The sequence below is a fragment of the Macaca mulatta genome, chromosome 7, assembly GCF_049350105.2.
Source record: "Macaca mulatta isolate MMU2019108-1 chromosome 7, T2T-MMU8v2.0, whole genome shotgun sequence".
Lineage (NCBI taxonomy): Eukaryota > Metazoa > Chordata > Mammalia > Primates > Cercopithecidae > Macaca > Macaca mulatta.
Window position 1 is genome coordinate 76,758,471 of NC_133412.1, and position 21,776 is coordinate 76,780,246.

Consider the following 21,776-nt stretch of genomic DNA (forward strand, 5'->3'; position numbering starts at 1 on the left):
GACATGCTGTGTAATTACAGGGCATAGAAGCATTAGGTTCCTTCAAGAAAATATATTATGATACTGATAATCAGGAAGCTTTTTCTATTAATAACACCAGTCCTAAGTATTTTTCTTCTGTTCCAATGTCAGTACTCTCCTTTGTATCTCAGAGAATGTAGAGAACTTCTATGCATTACACAGGTGCTCATATTACTATCTCAAGCCTTGTTCTTATGTAAGCAAAGTAGCTGTCCACCAAATAGGTGCTGACAGGCTTCCTCTCATTGATGGGAGTTTTTCTTCTTTTCTTTTCTTCTTCTTTTTTTTTAGACAGAGTCTTGCTCTGTCACCCAGGCTGGAGTGCAGTGGGGCAATCTTGGCTCACTGCAAGCTCCGCCTCCTGGGCTCAAGCCTCTCAATTCTCCTCTCTCAGCCTCCCGAGTAGCTGGGACTACAGGCACCTGCCACCATGCCCAGCTAATTTTTTGTATTTTTAGTAGAGACGGGGTTTCACCATGTTAGCTAGGATGGTCTCGATCTCCTGACCTTGTGATCCACCCACCTTGGCCTCCCGAAATGCTGGAATTACAGGTGCGAAAAGGAGAAGCTAGATCAGGGAAAGCAGGAGAACACTAACCTATAGGAGAAGGAAAACATCAATATCTGCTTCATCTCCTCTCCTTTCCTTGCATTACCTTTTCCCTCCACATTCCTTTCATGTTTCTCCCCTATTCCTTTTGCCCCTGTCACTTTCTTCTCTTTAGGTCTGTAAGCCTCTGTCTACCCTCTCCTTTCTATCCACTGCAGATGAAAAGAAGTTACTGTGGGTGAGTTAATCACAGTCTGCATTGCCAACTTCCATCTCCATGACTTTACATCGTTTTACAGTATCCTCACTACATAAATCTTTTCTGAACAAAATGAATGCCATTCATTCTGGTCCTAGAAACTTATTGAGACCTTGACCCATTCAGGCCAGGCAAGGTGCTAGCCAGTCACAGTGACTTTTGAATAGCTTAGTATACCTGCCATGTAAACAACTTCCTTTTAAAAGACTCCATACAAATAGGTCATTTTATTTGTGTTCAATGATATCACGACCTTGAACACGATGGATTTGACCCCCAACCCAAAAGAAGCAAGTCAATTTATAGGGATTCCTTTGATCTATGAAGTGACTTGGTATGAAAGCTCTAATAGGAATGCCATCGATTGGATGGAGACTTTACAAGCCAATTAGATTTTTCTTTGTTGAAGAGTTTGAGTTTGAGACACATGTAGAATAATTATACAAAAGCAGTGCTAATAATAGAAATAGAGGTAAAAAATTGCCAAGTCATATAAGCCAGAGTCTGGAGGATTGGATGCCACAGGGCAATTACCAGAATTTCTATGCATCATCAGAGAAGGAGTTATACTTTTAGAACTACTGCATTTACCTCAATAAAATCTCCACTCAGACCAGGTGTGGTGGCTCATGCCTGTAATCCCAGCACTTTGGGAGGACGAGGTGGGTGGACCGCAAGGTCAGGAGTTCGAGACCAGCCTGGCCAACATAGTGAAACCCCATCTCTACTAAATATACAAAACATTAGCCAGGTGTGGTGGTGGGCACCTGTGATCCTAGCTACTCAGGAGGCTGAGGCAGGAGAATCGCTTGGACCCAGAAGGCAGAGGTTGCAGTGAGCTGAGATTACGCCACTGCACTCCACCCCATGTGACAGTGTGAGATTCCATCTCAAAAATAAATAAATAAATAAATAAATAAATAAATAAATAATAAAATTAAAATAAAATCTCCACTCTAGGAATCCTACTTGAGTATACTTGTAAAAATCTATTTAGGATAAACTGAGTATCTCTGTTTCTTATGTCTCAAAGAAGCTCAACTTATAAATAATAAGGAAAGCTATTTTAGGCCAGCTGTGGTGGCTTGTTCCTGGAATCCCAGCACTTTGCGAGGCTGAGGTGGGAGGATCACTTGAAGCCAGGAGTTTGACACCAGCCTGGGCAATAAAGGGAGACCCCATCTTTACAAAAAATAAAAAAAAAATAGCCAGGTGTGGTGGCACATGCCTATAGTCCTAGCTACTTGAGACGCTGAGCAGGAGGATCTCTAGAGCCCAGGAGTTCCAGGCTGCAGTGAGCTATGATCATGCTACTGCACTCCAACCTGGGTGACAAAGCAAGACCCCATCTTTGAAATAAATACATTTTTTTTTAAAGTTACTTTAGGCTGAGATCTAGGCAGAAGGCTATAATGAGTAGAGGAAGTAGTAGTAATATAATCCAGTATTGATAATCATGACCAGTAGCAGTTATTGAAAAAAAAAATTACCATGCACCAGCATACTAGAAATGTCAATCATTGTGTTTGCTTGCCTACATAGACCTCTAGGGCAACTGTTCCTCTCAAAACCACTGAGGGAAGGACAAACCTAGGTTGCAATATTGTGTATTACATGACCTCACCCTTCCATTTAAATATTTAGACCAAAGGTGTGCAGCTTCTTCAAGGACAGAAAATTCATAGTCTAATATATATATATGTTATATATATAAAACAAATATGTGTATGTATATTATGAGTATGTGTGCATGTATGATGAGTCATGCACTTAAAATGTACTTTATGTAAGGAATGTCCGAGGAAATAGAAATAAATGTATAAAACAAAAAAAGGAAAGGTAAGCTAGGCCAATCAGATCCCTGTATGGGCCATTTAAACTAAGAATCTCAAGATAATGACTTCATTAGCTCAATTAAAGGTTTTGAAAAGTCATGAGGCAATTGATGGCCTGAAGAACAATATACAAACTCAAGTAAGGATGCTGACCCCCCTGGGCTGTCAGAATCTATGATGCAGAGAAAAGAGAGGGCAGAGGAACAGAATGGACCGACCAGGTCAGAGGCCCAGAGAGAAGCAAAGGCAGAGAACACACAGCTCACGGCAGAAGGGACCAGGGAGGACCTGGCCTAAGAGAGGCCCTGTCTGCAGAAAGATTTTCAGGTCCCATCTGAGTCCAAATCAATCCTGACAATGAACCTGATTTTCCTTGAGGCTCAGTGATGTGAAGCCCCTTTCCTGAAACTGGTGCGCTAATACAGACTGGAGCAGTTTTTTGAGTATAGGGCTGTTTGCTCTTTCCACTGCACTATCGTGTGCTACAGAGCTTCTACAAACGTGGAAAAATATATGAGTCTTAACAACAACGATGCTCTATCACTCATGTCTTTTTCTCCAAGTACCGTGCATGTTTTGTGTATGTGTATGAATTATATCCTTTTCACTATTTTGAATGTGCCCCTCTGCCTCTTCTATCCCAATCTCTTCTAACCACAATGTTTCTGGCAATAAAGCATTTCATTTGAATGAATGAAAGTAATAAAGTTGTCTCTCATATTTTACCTGTTTATTTTACAGGTGAGGTTGCTGGATGTTAACTTAAGCTATGTTAACTTATAATTTTTTCACATTTTAATAATTTAACTTTATTTTTTATTGTGATAAAATATACATAACATTAAATTTACCATTTAACCATTTAAAATGTACAATTTAGTGTCATACACACTGTTTTGCAACTATTATCTCCAGAACTTTTTTTTATCATTACATACTGAAACTCTTTCAAACTCTCTGTCTCTCTGAGACAGAGTCTTGTTCTGTCGACAGGCTGGAGTGCATTGTTTATTTGCAGTTTCTTCCATTGTCTGCCATGTCTTCCTCCTCCGTCCACCATTCATTTATGATCTTTCCTATTCTGTTTTCATTTACCACTATTCAGTCTCCTCGGGTCAGGTCTTGAAACATTCTCTTAATAAGAAAGAATCTGATGTAAATAGCAGTAGTAGTGACACCTGGTCTAGCTTTTTTAAATGGGGAAAGATTGAAGGTTGAGATACCTTTTTCAAGGTCTGGCCTTTGTGGCTCTGAACAAAAAGACTATCAATATGATTATCAAGGAAACAGTTTTTTAATACTCTTTCCTCAACCTCTGGACAATACACAAAATGGGATAGCTAAGTCTCACAATTCCAGCAACTGATCACATTCCCCTCCGATATCAACTAAGAGGCCTGAATCTACCTGTGAATTTTCACCACCTTTGCCTACATGGCCAGGTAGATGCATCTTAGGGAATGGCATCCAAGTAATACTAATGCTCTGGAATAAAGAGATTCCCAGTCTAACAAGTCACAAAATAATGAAAAAGAAGTGCCGGGAGGTTCCTTTCAGATACACAATTCAACATCCAGTTTTCAAAATATCAGGACTGCACTACCAATCAGCCTGGCGATCTTCAGAGGAATCCAGGCTTTCCAGAGAGCCAGCATGTTTTGGCTTTGACTATAACTGAAAAACTTCCAGTAATAGCTTTATGATCATTGACATTCATCACTGGCATCCAACTGAAGTCCTATATATCATATTCACAGATGAACAGGGCATGATCCCTAAACTGGGTAAACTAGAAGATGCCTCTCCAGGGAGATTGCCTACCTGCCTTTCCCCAATTTTATTCCAGTTCTCATTTATAAACGCCCTTTGGCTGGCTAATATTTTGATAGGCAGATAGATAGGTGTATATAAATTGGCTATCATGCATTCCAACAATCCATGCTTGCTTGTCCAAGGAAACATGTCATAAATCATGGTATTTGTCTTCCCCCAGATACTACTTAAAAGGGCACAAATAAATGATGAATATTATCGTCAATGACTCATTCCTCCCCATGCCACAAAATATAACGAATATCACTGGAATGAGGGTTAGGAGACCTATATCCTTGTTCCAGTTAACTGCTGATAGGATGACTTCAGGCAAGTCACCAACTCTGAAAAACCCTCCAGAGTGAAAATAAAAATCCTGTCCTACTTTCCACTTAGGGCAACTATGAACAGGATGAAGTGATGCATGTGACAACATATTTATCACTACTATATAAATATAAGGGGTCAGCCTGAGGCAGGGAGGGACAGGGGAGGGATAGCAGTTGCCAGTGGTAAGAGGAGGTCCATTCTGTTGGGGGCACTGCTTCGGAAGATCTGTTTATTCTGCAATTAACAATAAGCAAGGGAGACCTCTGAGATGCTTACTTAGAGGTTGTCCTTTCAATTTGACTGTTGTTTAACAAATATTTTCTCTGGTTGTATATAGCTCCCTTAAAAATAAACAATCATTTTCAGCATATGAGTGAAAGAAAATACATTTATCTGTTATGTGCTAGCTGTTCATTATAGGATTTAACGGTCTATGAAAAAAATGACAAAAAAGAAAATACTCAGAATAATTCAATTATTTTCATAGTGAGATAGATTAGGCTCTTAGAACCCTGCCAGGCCCTGAACCATGAATATAAAGGAAAATCTTGAGTTTCTTCAAGGGGAATTCCAGGCACATAGAAGTAAACGAGCAACTTGACAAGCAAAAAGGTAATAGTGGCTTAAAACTATAGTCAAGGAAGTTAGAGTTGCGAGATGTTTGATTCCCTATAGAAACTAAAGATAACATCTTAACATAAGTCCCTTAGTTGTTTTTCAGAAACCCAGACCCCCACCAAACAGATCTGCTGGCATGTAGACCTCAGATAAGGAGGAGCTGAGGACTAGACTCTGACTGCCTGTCGTCTTTTACTCCAAATTTATTCCTCGGAGACCTGGAAGGAGTCATGCTCAGCAGCCAAAGCTAGCATCCTTTTCTGTTGACCCGAAGTCTTTACACAATGCTTCCTTTCCTTAACCAATTGCAAATCAGAAAATCTTTGAATCTACTTATGACGTGTTATCCTTTGCTTCAAGATATTTCACCTTTATAGGCCAAACCAAAGGATAACCTCCATGTATTGATTTACAATTTTGCCTGTAACTTCCGCTTCCTTGAAATTTACCCCGTGTTTAACAACAGTTGTTTGTAAGCTATCAGAGAGGTCAGGTCTTCAGAGTGAGGTACCCGATTCTCCTTGCTTGGTGCCTTGCAGATAAACACCCACCTTTCTCCTGCTGCAGAACCTGGGTAGGAATGTTTGGCCTTACCATGCTGGGCAAGTGGGCCCCAGTTCAGTTAGGTAACAATGGGAATCTACGTTAAAAAAAAATATATATATATATTCTTTCACTGAAAAATTACAGCAACCAAATTAATAGTGGTGTTTTTGCTGCTGCTGCTGCTGCTGCTGCTGCTACTGGTTGTTGTATTGATCAATTCCATGCTAACAAGTCTTTTTCATTTGATACGCTTCTGAAATGTTAAGGTATGTGTGTGGTGTGAGGTGGAGGGGGGACCTTAGGTAGAAACACTCTGAATTCTATTGGGATACATTTTCCTAGAGTTATTTGCTTCTTAAAACAAGCCAATGCCATCATTTATAACCATAACCCTGAAGGCATCATGGTTGCCTAAATATATAAGCAAAATGAAATGTATAATTTGCAGAATCTTTATTTGAATACTTTAAAATTCTTGAATGGTTTAGGGGAAGACATGCAAGCAGTAAAAAAAAAAAAAAAAATCAAGTGTGATGCTATCTAGCAATGTTTATTAAATGCCTACTTGTGGTTCTGTTTGATATTCTGAAGGACAAAATGAATGTAATTGTGGAATCATAGAGTTATAAAGCTGTAAGGAATTTTAAATTTATTTTATCTAGCTTGTACAGGTTACTCATGGAGGAAGTGAGGCTAAAAAATAATTCGTTCCTGAGGCCACTCAGCTAGGAAAGACAGGACTCAAACCCAGGTTTCCCAAGACCTAACACAGGACTCCTTCCAACACCCTCTCCTTGAAGAACCCTGTTATATCAACTATTGTTAATGTATAATGTAAAATTCCCTAAGTGCATATAAACAGCAAAGTAATTTCTAAACATATTACTGCAAGGATAGATCTGACCATTAACTTTAAGCTCTGTCAACACATTTAAAAGTGGAGAAGGGGTGTTTAGGCATCACTCAAGTCATTTCATTAATACCAACGGTTCAGATCTTTCAGGTTCTAAAATGGATTGCTGTGTGGATAAGCTGATTTGATAGTGTATAGGACCTGTTTCAAAGGGTGCGTGGAAACTCTTTCCTTCCCTTCTTGCTACGTGTAAGAGCTTTGCATGGGTGTTGAAGCCAGAGAATTGTTTGGAGAGAGAATTGCTGAGAATAAATCAAATCATCAGTCTTCAGAGACAATCAGTTAGGTCACATTTAGTCAACCCCATGAAGCAAGGACAGGGGTTGGTCCTGAGTCTTGTATTTTTTTCCAAAATCGCTTTGCAATGACATCAACTATGGCTCACTCCCCATTCTCCTGCTTCACTGCTTACCATATAATGGCCCATTATGAATGTTTTGCTGAAGGCAGAAATTAATGTTTTAAGGAAGTTTTATCCCATTAAGTCTAGTTACATGAATCTGGACTGATTTTCTTTCTGATGAGAAGATTTTAACCAATGTTTTAAGTGCTTGAAAAAATGTCTGGTCTTGACTGCCTATGAGAGCCTTCCTTGTGGAAACAGAATTGTTAGTCAGCTGTCGTCTCCATGGTGATCTTTTAAGGTCAAGTGTAAGTCAATCTTCTAAATATTGAGGCATAATTTGTGAATATGCAGTTGAATAAATAATAATAGAATTATCAACAAGATAGACTGCCTTTAATTCTGGTGTTTGAGACTTTTCATACACTAGTCTATAACTAGTCTTCAAACTGGTCTCTAAACATGACCTTAACAGTTTCTCTGAAACCACCGTTGCAAGGATTATGAAAGTGAGAGAAATCTAATGTGGCTGACTCCATCCTGCTTCTAGCCTTACAGGCTGGCTGTCCTTGCTCATTCCTGGGCAGAGGCCAAGATAACTGTGGGAGGAATTTAGTTTATAGTTTAACTTTGAAGCAAGGATGATAATAGTCCCTCTCTACAACTGATCCCTTCCTTGTTTGGGGGATGAAACTGAAAGGCCACAAAATAAGGGATATGGAAGGGGCCTGAATTCTGCTCAAATATAGGCATAATTTCTATAACTGTTTACAGTTCAGGAGTCATGTGGCCAGAGGTCACAAGATTTGTGACTTCCTCAATTGCTCCCATAGATCTCATCTCTATTGTAGAACCTAAGATTGATCTCTTGAGATCAACTCTAGTTATCCTGTGGGACTGGCCTTGCATCAGTTAAACTCATTTCTTGACTGCAATACCACAGTTACAGGGAATTGGATTTGTCTGTGCAGCAGGCAGGAAGAACCTGCTGGGTGAGTACATCCCCTCCACAATGATCACGTTTTATCTGCCTACCTGTGTTTTATTTCGCTCTACCCACTTTCTGTGTATCTGGTTCCCTCAAAGAATAGCTCTATTCTAACCACAAGTCCTCTCTTACACCCATCTCTTTGTATTCCCCAGTGCCTTATGCAATGCATGTAACGTAGGCTCCCTTGCCGGAGGGATTGCCACTTTCAGAAAAAAACTCTAGTTTGGATGTCAGGAGATCTTGGTTGAGGTTCTAACACTGCCCAGTACAAGCTCTGTGGCCTTATTAAGTTTCTCCATCTTCAATTCCTCCATCTAAAAATTGAACAAGTTGGGCAAGATCATCTCTAATGTTCTCTGTGGATTCTATGATGAATCTCAGTTATAGAAACAAAATAATAAAGTCATCAGAGAGCACTGGTTTCCTGCACTATATTTTTAAGAGTGTTTTTTCATCCATTATCTCTTCAAATTTATGTTCAGAGGTCAGAATTATGATAAACAGCTAAAAGCTACTGTGAGCTGGGGAGGGGAGTAAGTGAATTCACCTCTCCAAGGAGACTTGTTCTGCAGCCTGTGAGTGCTGTTAACCAAATGTTTCCAGTGGCAAAGTAGGGGCATCAAATGATTTATTCCTTATTTTATCTCTATAAGTGTCCAGAAAGCTGTTAAAGCAAGAAAAAGGTCTAATAGCTCCCTATTGGCCAAGAATAAATAAGTCTTTGGGATCATCCATTTAGAACAATAGACCAGAATGTGTGCCTCTTCAACTATATTCCCACAGCTGGACCAAAGAGAGGCAGAATAAACAAGCCAGTATGTTCTGTGCTTACAGACTTCCTCCTTGCTATTATCTTATTTCTCCATTTCAAACCTTATATAGGTTAAAAAAATAATAATAAATAGCAAAACAAAACTATCTCCCAAAGTTCTTGGAGATGGCTAAAATAAATATTTATTAACTGTGTACTATGTTATATTTATAAGTTAGGGGGTCAATAGAATGTCATGATTAAGATTATAGCCCCTGGACCTGGTTAATACAGTACTTAAAGCAGTATCTGGCTCAAAGTAAGCACACAATAAATGTTGCCTTTTAATAGTGTAGTTATTTATTATTGCGGTTACTTCTGGGTACCAGATACACGGTGAGGAAAATAATAAAAGTTCCCTTTTTCCATGGACTGCCAAAATAAACTCTACATATATTGATAAATATTTTTTAAACACTGATTTTGGGGAAATTGTGGGTAGACAATAAGACATACTCCAGATATTCTGAATCCATTCTCTTTTTGATATCACACCATGTTTTCTAACCTTGTGCCATAATAAATGGGACAAATGTAGAATTTAAGTAAAATGTGAAAAGCATAGAATAAATTTACACTGCAGCTGGAATTACCTTGGTCTTGCCCTATTTTGTAATCCTCCAGGCTGAACCAGATTTCTTTTCATTATGTGAGTGAAAATGAACTCAGCTGGTTTTCTCCCCGGTTCCTCTCCCTTTTCACTTTTCAGACTTCTCCATCATGTCCTTGTGCCTGGTGAGCCCCGTTGTCAGGTCTTGTGTGACCCCGGAGATCAGTTAGAGGGTCGTTCAGTGTTTTAGCATTTACTTGGCAAAGAGGATAATGTGGGCACTGTGAGTCACCACAGGGAGGTATGATTGTACATGTGACATTAAAATTGTACACTTGAATACATTGGCGGCGCTATAAGGCATTGGATTTACTCAGAGAAAGGGATGGCTTAGGAGAAGGTAGAGAAGGTAAAAGCAAATTCTAGGCTAGCAGGCAAGCCAGCTAATGAGTGACATTTCCCCATGCCACCATAGTGGGCACAGCTCCTCCAGGGGCAAGCTGGGGCACACAACCTACTTCTTTTATGCTCTTTCCCTCTCTAAAACACTGGGAACCATATCACCCTGAGCGTGCCAACACAGTCTCTAATTGGAACTTATTTTCCAGTTTCCCATGCTCTACTGGTGGCTCTGTGAGGAGAGTTTATGGAAACATAAAGAGCCCACATTAGTGTTTAGCCAGTGTCAAGTCTGACTAAAAATGAAATCTTGTTGTTGTCATGCTGTGGGATTTGCAAAGAGAGCCACACTGAGGCTGGAAAACAGGGGAACTCAAGGCGACAATTTTATGTGGGTTTTAAAGGGCAGCTATGATTAGAAATGTGCCTGTAAAAATGGCATTTCAATGTTCCAAATGTATTCCCCTTTGGTGACTTCCATGTCAAATTCACTTAGTTTACAAATATAAACAAAAGATTCGCAACTGCCGCTCTGGGAGCTCAGTGAAAGACTTGAATAAAGGAGCGACTTACCCTGTCCTTTCTGGCTGAAGAGCCCTGCTCCAGCAGGCAAGGCAGGGACCACCACTGAGCAGCAGAGCGAGTGAGGATGGGAATCACAGGCGGGCTGCTCCACAGGTGCAGACCTGGTGCCCAAGCCTTGGGGTTCTGCAGTGCCACTAAGTGCACAGCATCTCAGCCACACTCGAGGGAGCCCAGCTTTGTCAATGAGTGCTTTCGAATGGACAATAAATGCATTGCCAAATTGTAAACAGCAGTGTGTGTGTGACAGAGAGAGAAAGAGAGAGAACAACAGATAAACCAAATAAGCGAAAAAACTAAAGTAAATTACTCACTGTGCCAGATATTGTGACAGGAAGCTCTAGCTATCTATATTCTTGTGGAAAACTGGTCATTATCTAGTGTATATTGACACGTCCAAGGAATCCAGGCTTAACACCACCCCGGGTGCTATGCTTTGTAGATAGGAGAATGTTAGCAGGACATACAAGATAGGGGAATGTTATCAGGACTATTAAAATGTTTCTTTTCTGACAAAAACAAGTAATGGGGAAAAGCCTCCCTAGTCAATAAATGGTGCTTGGATAACTGGCTAGTCATATGCAGAAGATTGAAGCTGGACCTCTTCCTTATACCATGAACAAAAATCAACTCAGGACAAATTAAAGACTTAACTGTAAAACCCAAAACTGTAAACAATCCTGGAAGACAACCTAGGCAATACCATGCTAGACATAGGAACAAACAAAGTTTTCATAACAAAGACACCAAAAACAATCACAGTAAAAGCAAAAATTGACAAGTGGGATATAATTAAACTTAAGAGCTTCTGCACAGAAAAAGAATTAACATAGTAAACAGACAACCTACAAAGTTGGAGAAAATATTTGCCAACTATGCATCTGACAAAGGTCTCATATCCAGCATCCATAAGGAACTTATATAAATTTATGAAAGGAAACATACAACCCCATTAACAAGTAGGCAAAGGACATGAACAGCCACCTTTCAAAAGAAGACATACATACAGCCAACAAGCATATGAAGAAAAGCTCAATATCACTGATGATTAGAGAAATGCAAATGGAAACCACAATGAGATATCATCTCATACCTGTAAGAATGCTATTATAAAAAAGTCTAAAAGTAACAGATGCTAGTGAGGTTGTGGAGAAACGGGAACACTTATTCACTGTTAGTGGGAATGTAAATTAGTTCAACAATTGTGGAAAGCAGTATGGTGATTCCTCAAAGAACTAAAAGCAGAACTACCATTAAACCCAGCAATCTCATTACTGGGCATATACCCAGAGGAATATAAATCATTTTACCGTAAAGATGCAAGCACACAAATGTTAATTGCAGCACTAGTCACAATAGCAAAGACATGGAATCAACCTAAATTACCATCAGTGGTAGACTGGATAAATGTAATACATATACCCCCCATGGAATACTATGCAGCGATGAAAAAGAATGAAATAGTGTCCTTTGCAGGAACATGGATAGAGGCCATTATTATCAGAAAATTAAAATAGGAACAGAAAACCAAATATCACATGTTCTCACTTAAAAGTGGGAGCTAAATAATGAGAACTTACGAACACAAAGAATAAAACAATAGACATTGAGTTCCACTTGTGGATGGAGGATGGAAGGAGGGAGAAGAGCAGATAAGATAACTATCGGATACTGGGATTAATACCTGGTTGATGAAATAATCTGTGCAACAAACCCCCAAAACACGAGTTTACCTATGTGGCAAACCTTCACATGTATCTCCAAAACTAAAATAAAAGTTAAAAAAAGTTTCTTTCAACCTGTAAAATATCACATGCTATGTACTACCCTGTTGCATAGCCTCAGCAGGCTCAATCCTTCTACAGTCTGGACATAAACATAAAGCATGCAGGGACCTCAAAGTAAAATTACAAGAGGTGAGACCATACAGCTAAGGGAAGCAGAGTAAAGTCTGACATATTAAATTAAATGGAAGAAATGGCCAATACAGTTGGTTGCCCTTCAAGTGTTTAGTCTCTTATTGTTCCTTGTTTTGAGACACACTACTTTTTTGGGGTGCAGAAACATATCTATTCCAAAGCATGATTGTGCAGGGACACTTCTGATAAACGTGGTCTCTAATTTTCCAGCTTCCCTTGCTTCTGTGGCAAGACTTGCTGCCCATGGAAGTCTGCTGGGAAGTGGGTGTGAAGAGATAAGTTACGAAAATATTTGCTTTCCTGATTGTAGAAAATAGAATGGCCTCCAAGAGCCCTTTCCCCTTTTATATTCTTCCCATCTTGTACGGGACACAGATATGATGGCTTGAGTGGCAGCATCCTCGCTGTGACCAGGAGAGGAAGGCCACAAAAATGGAAGAGACTTTGGACCTAATATGGTGGAACCACTAAAACAATCATAGTAATTGCCTACCTCCCTGCTCTTGTTTTGGAGAGAAACAAAGCTTTGTTCCCTAATGCCTCTGTCATGGGATTTTCTAATTCAGGCAGCTGAACATATTTCTTACTAATATGGAAGAATGGCATGGGGGCTGTTCCATCTGCTTGGAGGGACACTCAGCCATTCCAAGCACCTAGTCCAGGATACATAACAAAACTGAGACTAACCCAAGCCAATATCTCTCTCTAGGGGGTTGGAGAAAGCAACGTATGATGTTTTGGAGCAGCAGCCGTAGTTCTAAGGATGGGTGGATATTGGAGTTGAAGTACCACGAAAGCCTTTTGAGAATACTCTGACCATCTAGTTCAGGGTATGTAAAAGCAGATTCTGGCCCCAGTAGAAGTGAACTTCTCCCAAAGGAGAAAACTGAATTTATTCACCGCCTGGGTTTTATTTTTACTGGAGAACTGCACTAAAACAAAACAAAACAAAAAACATCTGTCTTCCTTCAGGACCTTGCAGCATAAATCAGTCTTATGCAAAAGAGGAGCTCCAGTGTTGTCTTGCTACAAAGAGCCTTGGGGGTGACCCATGTTCACTGTCACATCCTTCACATCTTTTTCCATCTTGTTGTTGCTTTTTGACACTTCTGAAATTGTTACACATTTTCTTGTTTGGATCCCTGCACAGCCTGTGTGATGGTTAATATTGAGTGTCAACTTGATCGGATTGAAGGATGCAAAGTATTGTTCCCGGGTGTGTCTGTGAGGGTGTTGCCCAAGGAGATTAACATTTGAGTCAATGAACTTCGAGAAGTAGACCCACTCTCAATCTGGATGGGCACCATCTAATCGGCTGCCAGCAAGGCTAGAATAAAGCAGGCAGAAGATGGAAAGAGCAGACTCGCTGAGTTTTCTGACCCTCACCTTTCTCCCATGCTGGATGCTTCCTGCCCTTGAACATCAGACTCTGAGAACTTCAGCTTTTGGACTCTTGGACTTACACCAGTGATTTCCCAGGGGCTCTCAGGCCTTCCTTCACAAACTGAAGGCTGCACTGTCGGCTTCCCTACTCTTGAGGTTTTGGGACTCGGACTGGCTTCCTCGCTCCTAGGCTTGCAGATGGCCTATTGTGGGACTTCACCTTGAGATCATGTGGGTCAATACCCCTTAATAAACTCCCCTTCATATATACATCTATCTATTATTCCTGTCCCAATAGAGATTCCTAATACAGCCTAAGAACTTACCTCTCTCCTCAAAGGCTAACGTGATGTTTCCCTGCAGATGTGCCAACTTATGTGACTTTGGGTAAGAATTTATCCTCTCTGTCAGTACCACTCTTCCTGAGCTTTTGCTGATCACCTGAGTGGCAAACAAGCAGAAAATTGGAATAAGGAAGAAAGTCAGCCAAATGCACCAGTAATTTGGGCAGAATCTTGATAACCATGGGAGAGAATGGAGTACACTGTTTCTTTTTTATTTTTATTTAAAAAAAATATATATGTATTTTTTTTTTATAGGGTCTTACTCTGTTGCCCAGGGTGGCACCATTATTGGTTCATCACAGCGTTGACCTCCTGGGCTCAATCAATCCTCCCACCTCAGCCTCCTTAGTAGCTGGGACTACAGGCACGTACCAACACACTCAGCTAATTTTTGTAGTTCTTTTTTTTTTTTTTTCTGGTAGAGGCAGGGTTTCTCTACGTTGCCCAGGCTGGGCTTGAACTTCTGTGCTCAAGTGCTTCACCTTCCTTGGCCTCTCAAAGTGCTTACAGACATGAGCCTGTGCCCAGCCAAGTGCACTGTTTCTAATGGAGCCCTTTGATTTGGTATGTCTTGTTTGAAACACACTTTCTTTTAGAAAAACTTAACCTCTTAATTTGTTGATCTGTAAAATGGAGATAATAATAATATAGACCTCATACAGTTGCTGTTTCAGCTGAGAAAATTTATCAAACTGGCCGGGTGTGGTGGCTTACACCTGTAATCCCAGCACTTTGGGAGGCCGAGGCAGGTAGATCACCTGAGGTCGGGAGTTCAAGACCAGCCTGACCAACATGGAGAAACCCCGTCTCTACTAAAAATACAAAAATTAGCCAGGCACGGTGGTGCATGTAATCCCAGCTACTCAAGAGGCTGAGGCAGGAGAATCACTTGAACCTGGAAGGCGGAGGTTGTGGTGAGCTGAGATTGCGCCATTGCACTCCAGCCTGGGCAAAAAGAGTGAAACTCCGTCTCAAAAAAAAAAAAAAAAAAAGAAAAAGAAAAAGAAAATTTATCAAACTATTTAGAAGATTGCCAGCACACCGTAAGTGTTCAAGAAACTTAACCTCTCTGAGTGATCAGGTGCTCACTCATTTTATCACAAATACTCACTAAGTACTGGTTATGTGCTGAATACCTGGCATATAATGTTGACCACCAAGCCATGGTCCCTACCTTCAGGGAACTTATAAGAGTGTTGACTAAAAATTATAGAAGGAAATTGTTACAAACTAAGTGCACACACAAGGGCCCAACAGAACAAACTAAAAGTCAAAATGGAATTACTTATGCTGAGGCTCCACATCACCAAACCAAAACTGAGTTATCTAACTTGAGAAATCTGGAGGGAGAGATAGGCAAATTTCCCAAACAGGCCAGTTCAATTGGCATGGTAATGAAGTTCCCTCTGCCTTTAACTCTTAAACAAAAAATAACCTGAAGTAACTTGATGTTAACCAATCAGTTTTCTATTGTTTTGTTTCCCTTTTCCTACCTTACAAGAAATATAAATTTGAAAGGACCAATCACTTCCTGTTCTTTGTTTCTGCTTTCTTCAGCCCTGCTCTGCCTATAAAACCAATGTCCACTGCTCAGCTCACTGGAACTTATTCCATTTTATGAAATGAAGTGTTGCCCAATTCTAGAACCTCAAACAAAGCCAACTTAGATATTTAAATGAAATTCTTGTAATATTGTCTTTTGGCAAGAGAAATCAGTAGATAAACCACACTCTTTGATGCTATACGTGCTGTGATATGAAGTAAAAAAAAATGGTGCTAAGTAACATGGAATCTACTTACAAAGGAGACTATAACATATACAAGAGGAATGGATATATTTGAAGAGCACGAATTCTTTGGCTTTTTGTTATTAAATATTCTGAGGCTCTTTTTCTCTACATTTGAAATGTATTCACCCTTCCCCAGGAAGAAAACCTAAAGCTCAAACCAGCAGGACATTGTAATGTCTGGTCTAGTCAGGAGAAAAACTACACAGTACTTTAACAGAGTTATGGTAACATAAATAACTATTCTAATAGGGAATTGGAGTAATCAGGGATTAGGTCATTGGAAGTCAAGAGAACTCTAAAGAACATAGAAATAGCAAATATGAGGAAGAGTCACAGCTATGGAACCGAGACATCACACCCAAGGAAGAGCCCTCTGCAGTGGCCATTCCCCACGCAAAGCTGACATCCAGTCTGGCTGGAGAGGCCACTCTGTGGCTCATTGATGGCAGAGAAGTCACTGTATATAGAGATAATATATGCGGAGAAGCCATCCTGGCAGACCTTGCTGGAAATAGGCCCTTTGGAATTTGCTGGAAAACTAACCTCCAGGAAAGCTGTTCACTAGGAGGCATCTTTCTTACTGGAGGCACTCTACTACAAAGTGCTCAAAGAAGAGCTGCCAGGCAAAGTGCCAGCCACTGGGAGCTGCTGACCACCATGCAATGCAGAGCCTGATGCAGGAGAACCACGCACACTGCCGGAGCAGGCCTAGGGAACATGTCAGAAGCAGGAGGCAAAATTCTTCACTGCTGGAATCTCTCTCCAGTGCCTTGTACTGAATTAGTGCTAGCTGGTGGAAGAAAAAGAGTTAAGATTGCAGATTTATTTAAACAAGGCAGTAAAAGGGTGATATTGGAAGCGAGAGGCAATGGATGAATAGCACAGGCATACAACTCGAACCAGGCAATATACGGTATTCTCTCCATTAGGACAGAAGTGTCAACTCTTGATCCAGAGAGTTGGGAACTAAGATGTTCCTTTTCTCCTTAACTGCGTCCCTCGTAAACCTACACACACAAAAACACACATACACAAAACATTCAGTACACAGTGGTGTAACCAGAATAGGATAACTGTAGTGAACACACCCATTTTAAAAAAGGAATGTGATGGAGACAGCAACAAGCACCAGCCATAGCAATTGCTGGGAGGACTGTGAAGTTTTCATCCCCTAAGGTGGAGGGGGACTCAAGAGGAAGTCATAATTCTACTCCTGGAAGGGCTCATTTGACATTTCTTCTAGATTCCCTGGCTCTACTGTCTGGAAGTTTCTTCCGAGGGTTTTAGAATTGTTTCAGTAAAAGATATTTTTAAATTCTGAGCTTGTGGCTTCTTAGGTTATTCATTGTCTCAAAAAGTTAATCAGATTCTGATTCATGGACTCTCACTCAGTTCCAGGTACCAGCAACCACACGTAGACATCTGAAGAAACACAGACTTTAGAGCCACTTTATTACTTTTCATTTTTTCCCTCACACCTCTCTCTCTCAACTTAATTAAAATACCTTAAAACTCAATCTGATCTTTGCCTGGAATCACTTTATCTTACTGAGCACTTGTCATTCAAAGCCTTTTCTAATCCCTTCTCTTACAGTTTGGGCTTTAGAAAGAGTTGGCTTTTCCAACCCTGCAAGGACCCAATTTTCTGGACTCTATTTCACTCCAGTTCATTTCTGCTTATAAGGAGGCTAATGAATTACTGAGTTCCTGTCTTTCTTGTAATACCTTTTCAATCCACCAGCAGTTGCTAATATCTCACTAGTAACAACTGCCTTTTAAATTTTGTATTATTCTCTTCTAGCATTGCAGGCATATTGCACCTGTTCTCAATGTTTTCACTGTAAAAAATGGATCATCATCTTCTTTGCCTCACTGTTTACTGCTTAACTCCTTATTCAATGCCACATGAATTAGGTTTTTGTAATGTCATTACCCTACTTTTGGAACCAAGATTCCTGTAAGTCAGGATAGTTAACATGTGTGGTTACAGTACAAAAGCTCTAAAATCTCAGGTACTTAAAATAATTCAAGGATTATTTCTCAGTTAACCTAAGTCTGATACAATTTGAAGAGTCCTATTTATACAATTGAAGAGTCCTATTCTGACTACAGGCATGGTGGCGCATTCCTGTCGTCCCAGCTGCTTCGGAGGCTGAGGCAGGAAAATCGCTTGAACCCGGGCGGTGGAGGTTACAGGGAACTGAGATTGTGCCACTGCAGTGCAGCCTGGGCAATAAGTGAAACTCTATCTAAAATAATAATAAGAATAATAATGAGGGCAGGCATGTTTCAGGATGGCTGACCAGCATATGCAGGGAAAGCATGGCACCATTCGGGGAACATAGGGGACCAATTCCAAGTCAGTCCTGATGATGGAGAGACAGAACATTGGACTGGACATCCCTTTGCTCAGAACTTTAGCAATGTTGAGGTCATAAGGGATGCACAGTAGAACTGAAAGAGGAAGGGACAAAAATAACAGTGTTTAAAATAGTCCAAGAATATGTAGTACCTATGTATGTCATCCGAATATTTTTAATGCTTTCATTCGTGTAATCTGCAAATTTTTAATGCCTTCAATTCATTTTCAGAAATGAATATGTATTTCACATTAGAAAACAAATAGAATCAATTATTATATTTTACTCAGCAATTCTCTATTTTCAATTTTCTTAAGGGCAATAAATAAGAATCTTCAAGATAGAGTGATAATACAATTTATTGACCAAAGTAGGAGACTTTTGCAGGAAAAAGGGTTTTCTCTAAATACTTACAATAGGACAACAGCTGTAAACTGGCTCTTTCCTGAGCAAACGGGAATGTATGGTCATCGTGTATATAAGCATTATGAAATTTGTCACATCATTGTTTACAATGTCACAGTAAATAAACAAGTTATAGTAATAAATAGGAATTATAATTATCATGTAAAATGATGACATAGTAAGCAGCTGATAAAACAATGTTAAGCCTGGGCATGGTGGTACACACTGTAGTCCTACCTACTCGGGAGGCTGAGGGAGGAGGATCACCTGAACCACGAGTTGGAGGTTACAGTGAGCTATGATCTTACCACTACACCCAAGTCTAGGCAACAGAGAAAGACCCCATCACTAAAAAAAAAAAAAAAACAGTTATAAAGAAAATATTTGATATTATGAAAAGAGTTCATGATATGTAAAGATAGAGAAAAAAAGTTTACAGATTTATTTCCATTCAATGTGTGGTGGTGGTGGAAAAGAGAGTGAAAAACTGGCCGGGTGTAGTAGCTCACGTCTGTAAATCCCAGCACTTTCGGGGACAGAGGCAGGTAGACTGCTTGAGCAGAGGGGTTTGAGACCAGCCTGGGCAACCTGGTAAAACCTTGTCTCTGCAAAAAATACAAAAACATTAGCCAGGTGTGGTGGCACGCACCTGTGGTCCCAGCTACTTGGGAGGCTGAAGTGGGAGGATCACTTGAGCCTGGAAGGCAGAGGTTGCAGTGAGCTGAGATGGTGCCACTGCACTTCATTGTGGACAACAGAGTGAGACTCCATCTCAAACAAAAAAAAGTAAAAAACTGTTACAACTTGTTCAAATTGTTTGACTCATTGAATAGTAGAATGATATGTGTGCGCATATGTGTGTGCATGTGTATATGTTTTCTAGTTTGATTCATTATTATTAGTCAGCAGTCTGGGGATACGGCACTTTAAAAGGATACTTTTGGACCTCACCAAAGTTTTTACAGGTAGATTCAGCTGAAGGACAGCTCAGAGTCAAAGAATAATAATTCTTCCCAAATGTATAGCACTTTCACATTAAAGTGCCTTCATGTGCATTATCTGATTTCATCTACTCAACAGAAGACAGGTATTATAATTCTCATTTTACAGTTTCAGAATCAGAATTTCTGAAAGATTAACTTAATTGCCCAAAGTCAAACAGATATTTTAAGATGGGGTGAGATTTATAACTCACATCTCCCAACTCTAAGTTCAAATTTCTTTCAAAGATAGCATCCTAGGTTCATCCCGGGTCACTAATCATGATGCAATATTTTATTACAGACAGTGTTAAGGGGCTACTATTTGGTTTTAAGAAGCCTCTGGAAAAGTTGTTGAAGAGTGATGTGCACAAGTGATGTGCTGAGCAGACTGGATCTTGCCTGATGGCCAGAAAATTAAAACAACACTGAAATTAATACAAATTCAAACTCCCATTCTGCTATTTGAATACTTCACTGAGTTTAAGGATATAACATTTAGGATTCTTTTTTTGTAGTGGAATTTATTCCAGTGCTAGTTTATATAGTATACATAATCTACTTAATTTATCCTTTCCACAAATGAACATGAGTCCATAAACCTTTTATTCATTTATTAATAGACTCACTATGATTATTTCTGTTGAGGTGTCCAATGGGGGATGCTAAGAAATACTATGAGGAGGTTGGGCACAGGGGCTCAAGCCTGTAATCCCAACACTTTGGGAGGCTGAGGCGGGCAGATCACCTGAGGTTGGGAGTTCGAGACCAGCCTGACCAACATGGAGAAAACTCATCTACTAAAAATACAAAATTAGCCAGGGGTGGTGGCACATGCCTGTAACCCCAGCTACTTGGGAGGCTGAGGCAGGAGAATCACTTGAACCCAGGAGGTGGAGGTTGCAGTGAGCCGAGATCGTGCCATTGCACTCCAGCCTGGGCAACAGGAGTGAAACTCAGTCAAAAAAAAAAAAAAAAAAAAAAGAAAGAAAGAAAGAAAGAAAGAAAAGAAAGAAAAAGAAATACTACGGGGAGGTGAGATGAGAGCTGAGAATTGATTCTTCCCTTTGCATGTCCCCTGCCCATTACTCAGAAGTCTGTATGGCATTTGGGCTTTAAGTTCTTCAAGGAACCTTTTAAGGATGTGGCAATACTCCCTGCAAGCACACAAACCCATCCAGGGACTACCGACTTAATCAGCTAGAAACTCGAAGATCGTCTCTGCTGCTTCTCTGAAAATTAAATGCTAAATTTGAGAAGGGTGGTAGGAATTACTGGCTTATCTTAATGAATAATGAATAATGAAAGCTGCCTGGCTCCTGTTGACTAAGGATATGCTTGGATTTGATCAGCCATTTAATTTCATATTTTAGTAATTGTTTTGAATGATACCAGAATTGAGGGACAGTTACTCACATGAGCGTAATTTCTAGTCCTGAAACCTGGCAAACTTGTCTTATTGACCTGACCTAAATTTATATTGTTGGTTTTTAAAATTTAGTATTCCTTCAGGTATTTCATAAATTGCTTTAGGTAGATTTTATGTCAGATATTTCATATTTTATGTTGTTCTATGACTCAATCATTTGCAGATAAATTGTGGAACTTTGAAATGTTTGCCTGATCATGCCTTCAGGGTGAAAACGGAAAGGATTGCTGAGCCAATTCCAGCAAATTTTTTTATTAATTTATTTTGAAAATGTCAAACTTTGTTGTAATTTTGTTATCAAATTGTAAATTATATGACGGTTTTACAACACTGAAGGAAGAAAATGTGCATGAAACGGTCAAAAGGTACAGGCATTGAGTGAGATCCAGGGTTCAAATCCTAGCTTCACCATGTAGCAGCTGAATCACTGAGGGCAAGTTAGCCTTACGTTTCTTATTTTATTACTCATTTTAAAAATACCAAATTTGTGAAGTTGTTGTGATTAGTATATAAAATAACTCATACAGATTATCTGACATTGTTTTTTCCTTTAGATTTTACATTAAAAATATAGTATTGAATCTGCTATACTGATGATAATGGACA

The 21,776-nt window shown here is 39.8% G+C and overlaps 2 long non-coding RNA genes across 3 annotated transcripts in view; one reads left to right on the top strand and one right to left on the bottom strand.

Moving 5' to 3' along the window:
• The window catches only part of LOC144330084 (uncharacterized), a 105,364-nt gene that overhangs the window by 6,896 nt on the left and 76,692 nt on the right, over positions 1 to 21,776 (bottom strand). Inside the window, exons 3-5 of one of the 2 annotated variants that reach the window (XR_013395949.1) lie at positions 16,540 to 16,786; positions 14,189 to 14,303; positions 11,336 to 13,806 (exon numbers count right to left, since the gene is read on the bottom strand). This is a non-coding gene — a long non-coding RNA (uncharacterized LOC144330084). Of the gene's footprint in view, positions 1 to 11,335; positions 13,807 to 14,188; positions 14,304 to 16,539; positions 16,787 to 21,776 lie in introns of those variants that run through there. The other variant, XR_013395948.1, reaches the window with a different exon arrangement.
• LOC144330085 (uncharacterized) lies at positions 7,447 to 20,195 on the top strand. The gene is made up of 3 exons (XR_013395950.1): positions 7,447 to 7,535; positions 9,654 to 9,764; positions 20,046 to 20,195. It is a non-coding gene; the product is annotated as an uncharacterized LOC144330085 (long non-coding RNA).